A 6,390-nucleotide genomic window follows, 5' to 3' on the forward strand; every position below is an offset into this window, starting at 1 on the left:
GAATTCTTTTTCTAATTAATAATTAGTAATGTTATAAAAAAAAAACATTAATGTACAAGCTGGGCAAAAATATATATATAAATAGATTTGAACACAATTATATTTTCACCATTTTGTGGGCCTTTCTAATGTATCTTGAAATCGGTTGTCTTCCTCATGGGTTATAGGTCTGAGTTAGTTTTTTGTGCATTTGTTTATTTGACTTTGTCATGTTGGGGTGGTAAATGGCTGATGGTGTTGCCGTGGGCATAAAAGGCAGGCATAGGCTCAGAGGGGTGTTTTAACCAAAAAAGGTCTTTTAATAACAAACTATGTAACAAAGAAACATAACGAACACTTGCACATCATAACCTGCATTAGACATCAAGGCACTAGGGCAAGACACATGCAGTAGGTCAAACACAAGCTTAAAGACGAGAACACCGGCTCTAATACAGTACCTGGTACACAGAAGATAAGCCCTATAGTGAAACACAGGCTTACAGACGAACACACAGGACGTTACGGACAAGCTAATCATGGAGACGGGACACCGAGAGACACAGGGAAACTAGGGAGACACAGAGGCTAGAGACAGGACTAGGGCTAAAGCCATGGCAGTCAACTAAACATGGCAATTAGCTAAACATTAATTTAGCTAAACATGTCTTTTGCCTAACAAATCACATAGCTACACCTACCAGATACCTAAACATTCAAAAGGACTACGGCGACACTAGAGAATAGAGACACAGGGAGACTTACACAATCTGGAGATACGCACACAAGACATACACATTTAAACACAAAAGACCTACAGACGTACAGGTTAAATCAAGGAAAACAATATAAAATAAACAAAACCAAAATACAAAGCAAATTGCCCACAGAGACAGTCCATACAAACAAACATTCAATGCTCGACCCAGTTTCCCAGACTAACCAGCTATTTATGGAAGATTTAATGACCTGCCTAGGTTTAGTGAGCTCTCGCATCACCTGACCGAGGTGTCTCCTGGGAAACTGAGTCTGTCAAACTAAAACTACAAAAACTAAACAGTACCCTCTAGTGGTGATTCCTTACAGACTTGCTAAGTAAATTGTGTGTTTCTGAACTTTGGCTGAATCCTCACCCCTGTCCATGTTCTTTGATATACTTTATGACCTTCTAATGATAATGCTCACTTGTGTTTAAAACTATAATACAATTCTATTATGATACCCGATAAGCCTTAATAAGAAAAGAGCACAACATCCTGTATCTTGTTCCTCTAGTGTGTATGTTAAGATGCTGTGCTTTCAACAAGTAAAAACATTTTGCTTTGCTGTCAATCTATGATCTCTATTTTCTGTAATATGCACTGTTTAGCCTAAAAAGTTTAATAAGCATGACCCTTATTTTTAAATATTGAAGTAGTCTCCACGTGTTTTTTATTTTTATTTTTTTTTATAGCTGTACAAGGTAATGTTGAATGTCGTAGGTCATCTGATAAACAAGTTAGTTCCGGTTCTTATTTATATTATAGTGGCTCTTGTCATGATATTAGGTGGTATTGGCTGATGTTATTGCCTGGGGCTTAAATGGGCAGGCATAGACACAGAGGGGATGATGGAAAAAAAAGTCTTTATTAACAAAACAGAATAATGAAGCAAAAAAAACCACAAAAATGTAAACATAGAACTCTTTAACTGAACACAGGAAGAGCGGTACACAGGCTCTTTAAATAGACATAGACATTGAGCAATACACAGGCTCTTAAGCGAAACACCGGTGCAGTGCTTAACCAAGGCTGAGAGCTTTACAAAACAAACATGGAGCTGAAGCTAAACAATGACAAGACAAACTAAAGACGAGACAAACCAGAGACAGGAGAGACCTTGCTGCAAACAACATTCGGGAATTTAAATAAATGTGTTGTGCTTTACTGAATATCCGCCAGATGGGGCATGGAAGGACTTTATCTAAAAGCCGGACCAAGTACAATGGTTAATTGTGTATAATTAGTTAGATTAAAACAATATTGTTTCCAGTGCTAAAGCAAACATTACATTTATTTTGTTTTACAACAGATATTTCATAATGAACATGTGTATATGTGCTTCATATTATTTTTATAATGATGAAATGAGATGCCCAAATTCGTGCTTTAAAAGTTTCTTATATAGTTTTTGTAATGTCTTAACAGGGACAAAACAATGAAAGACATGGCAATGCCTCGGTTTAAATGGTATTAAAATTAATTTAATTTCCTGATAGTAGGCTGTCTAATAGTGTTAACTATTCAAATGTCCTGATTTGTGAATATGCCAACATATCTTATTTAAAACTTAAAAATTTTTTGCCATCATCAGAAGACATAAATGAACTATATATATATAAGTATGTGTTTGTGCGCGCGTCTCACATGTAACATTCATATAAAATGCAATTTATGATAAGTGTATGTTGTTAAAATATTTGTGGATATGTATGTAACGACGGGCTCGCGCGAGGGGCAGAGCCGCGCATTAACTGTTTAGAACAAGCCGGGTCGTGATACCGCGACACTTTGTGTGATCATTCGGTCACACCCTTAAAAGGTGTCAGGGCCAAAGACAAAGCACGCTGAAGAAGACACAGGCAAAGCCGAAGCCTGTCTGTCTAAGACACCGGCGAGAAAGTGAGGGATTCGCATCAGTTAGGCGCGCTCTCGGGTTAAAGCGCACACAGCACAAACTCTACTCTCTCTCTTCCTATAAATCCTTGGTAAGGGCATAAGCTCCGAGAACATCTTTAGTTTTTTGTTTTAGTTTCCAGAATCCCATCCATTCTTGTGTAGATGGCGGAGCTATGGTTATTTTGTGTTTTCAGTTTTCTTTTGGTTTCCTTTTAAGTTTCTTAATTAATAATCCCACGCTATCTCCAAACGAAAATGTCTTCCCGTGTCTGTCATAAGCACTCACAGCCAGGGCCGGTTCTAGACAGGCACATACTGTATGGGGGGCAGTGAGAAATGTGAAGGGGGCATCATGTGTACACATCATGTTCGAGCACTGTTTTTCCCTGTGCTTATAGTAACAGTATTGTCCTTGGTGAATTGTGTTGTTAGCTGCATCAGAAGCCTGGAGAAGTGGAATGCACTTTGTCAGGCCTCTACCTTCAGACCTGTCCAACTTGGGTGTCCCACTTGAAGACTAAGCTCCTGCTGGTATAGATCTTAGTGTCACTGAGGCACACAAACCCCCTGACCACAATAAGGTGGCAATCCCTCAGGGGGGACTGAAAAATAAAAATAAATAAATAAAACAAAATAAAATAAAATGTCCTTAATCCAGATTTTATCAATCAACGTTTATCTTAGCTGGATGGTCTAATTTCCAAAAACGCTTAACCTAAAATAAGACTTAACACATTATAGAATATTTAAAAAACTGAAAGGTTGTCTTATGAATAATAAATAAAACTAGGTTAAAGCAGATAGGCTTTTTAAAAATATATTTTTTTTGTTATTTTTTTTTATAGTAAATAAACAGCTCTCTTCTTTCCAATCCACTCAAAAACAACAGTCTCCTATTCCCCTGTGCGTGCGCTGCAGTCTGTGAATAAATACACGCAGCGGAGACATGAGGGAAATCTAATACTGTATTATGTAGTGTCCCTTTTTCGTCCAATTTTTCCGCTACCACAGATCATTTTATTAACTTGCAATATATTCATTTTGTGAGTATATTAACAAGTAATTTCTTAACATTTCAAAAATTTTATTTGAGGGGGCGCTTCCCCGCTCTTGCCCCTGTGCAGAGCTGGCCTTGATCACAACTCCTATTTCACTGACCCCCTCTAAAGCCCTGCGTCAGGGCTCTTATAATAAGTAATCTCTTGGTGCCGATCTTCACACCGCACCTCAATTAGGAGAAAAATGTAAATTAAGGATGTCTTGAAACATAATGCAGTAACTCTTTATTCATTTGAACACGGTAAAGGTGTTAATGTTTCGTACATTGCTTTATTCATCCTTTCTGTTTGTGCTTAGGTTTCACTGTTTTCCATATACATACAACCTTTGGACAACAATGTTCCGGAAGCAATAATAAATAAGGAGAATGTTTTGCTGGCGAAATACATTTTATGCAGAGACGTCTGCTCAATCTTGTTAAATTGTTTTAAACTCCTCAATTCTCTGAATTCTCCCATCAGCGAAACCGGTTTGATAACTTCACACGTATCATGAATGAAAGGTGATTAGAAGGGATTACAGGAACTGGGGGTTCTGGGTGTCACCTCGAAGCGTTGTATTCAGCGAATAGACTAAAACTAAATCATGTTTGCTTCAGCATTGGAAACAATATTGTATTAGGCTAACTTTATTAAAGATTATTCACTTTTGTATTCTTTGTATTCGTCTTTTTGTACATACGCACGGTCATCTTTAAATTTGAACAGAAAATAATAGTGAGCTGGTAGAAATTTTTTTAGAATTTTTATTTTTTAAACGGCTGAATAGAGTTTAATATAAACAATACATTAATATTTGCGTTTGCTTGACATTTGAGCACTCACTGAGCTTTTTCATTTAATATACTACCATATCATATATTTGTGTCTAATACTGTTTTATTTATATTTTACATTACATGCAGTTTGTAATTTACTTGATTTACTTGCTTAATTACTACAGTAGTGTTATGTTCCATTGGTGTGTGGTGCCTTCTTCATTTGGTGCCTTTTTTACACAATATACATAAAGGAGCGTCTGTAAAACGAAGCTGCAGGAAACTTCACAAGACATGGGACAGGAATTTTGCTGTGTCTGGAGCGACGCTAAGACCAGATGCCTCGAAAGAAACCTAAAAACAAGGGTGTAAATTGGCAAGCCGGTAAACAAAGCAGAGAGTTTTACAGCTTCACCCTGAGTTTGGAGGGAACCACCAAATCACACTTTAACACTCTCATTGACCTCCAGAGCACATGCCTTTCAATGAACAAAGAGGCATATGGCATGGACACTATTTTAAACCATCTTTAAAGTGTACTAGTAGTGCAAAACGTATATACAGTGGTGTGAAAAACTATTTGCCCCTTCCTGATTCCTTATTCGTTTGCATGTTTGTCACACTTAAATGTTTCTGTTCATCAAAAACCGTTAACTATTAGTCAAAGATAACATAATTGAACACAAAATGCAGTTTTTAAATGAAGGTTTACGTTATTAAGGGAGAAAAAAAAATCCAAATCTACATGGCCCTGTGTGAAAAAGTGATTGCCCCCCTTGTTAAAAAATAGTTTAACTGTGGTTTATCACACCTGAGTTCAATTTCTGTAGTCACCCCCAGGCCTGATTACTGCCACACCTGTTTCAGTCAAAAAAATCACTTAAATAGGAGCTACCTGACACAGAAAAGTGGACCAAAAGCACCTCAAAAGCTAGACATCATGCCAAGATCTAAAGAAATTCAGGAACAAATGAAAACAAAAGTAATTGAGATCTATCAGTCTGGTAAAGGTTATAAAGCCATTTCTAAAGCTTTGGGACTTCAGCGAACCACAGTGAGAGCCATTATCCACAAATGGAAAAAACATGGAACAGTGGTGAACCTTCCCAGGAGTGGCCGGCCAATCAAAATTACCCCAAGAGCGCAGAGACAACTCATCTGAGAGGCCACAAAAGGCCCCCAGGACAACATGTAAAGAACTGCAGGCCTCACTTGCCTCAATTAAGGTCAGTGTTCACGACTCCACCATAAGAAAGAGACTGGGCAAAAACAGCCTGCAGGGCAGATTTCCAAGGCGCAAACCACTTTTAAGCAAAAAGAACATTAAGGCTTGTCTCAATTTTGCCAAAAAACATCTCAATGATTGCCAAGACTTTTGGGAAAATACCTTGTGGACCGACGAGACAAAAGTAGAACTTTTTGGAAGGTGCGTGTCCCGTTACATCTGGCGTAAAAGTAACACAGCATTTCAGAAAAAGAACATCATACCAACAGTAAAATATGGTGGTGGTAGTGTGATGGTCTGGGGTTGTTTTGCTGCTTCAGGACCTGGAAGGCTTGCTGTGATAGATGGAACCATGAATTCTACTGTCTACTAAAAAATCCTGAAGGAGAATGTCCGGCCATCTGTTCATCAACTCAAGCTGAAGCGATCTTGGGTGCTGCAGCAGGACAATGACCCAAAACACACCAGCAAATCCACCTCTGAATGGCTGAAGAAAAACAAAATGAAGACTTTGGAGTGGCCTAGTCAAAATCCTGACCTGAATCCTATTGAGATGTTGTGGCATGACCTTAAAAAGGCGGTTCATGCTAGAAAACCCTCAAATAAAGCTGAATTACAACAATTCTGCAAAGATGAGTGGGCCAAAATTCCTCCAGAGCGCTGTAAAAGACTTGTTGCAAGTTATCGCAAACGCTTAATTGCAGTTATTGCTG

The sequence above is a fragment of the Clarias gariepinus genome, chromosome 20, assembly GCF_024256425.1.
Source record: "Clarias gariepinus isolate MV-2021 ecotype Netherlands chromosome 20, CGAR_prim_01v2, whole genome shotgun sequence".
NCBI classification, from domain to species: domain Eukaryota; kingdom Metazoa; phylum Chordata; class Actinopteri; order Siluriformes; family Clariidae; genus Clarias; species Clarias gariepinus.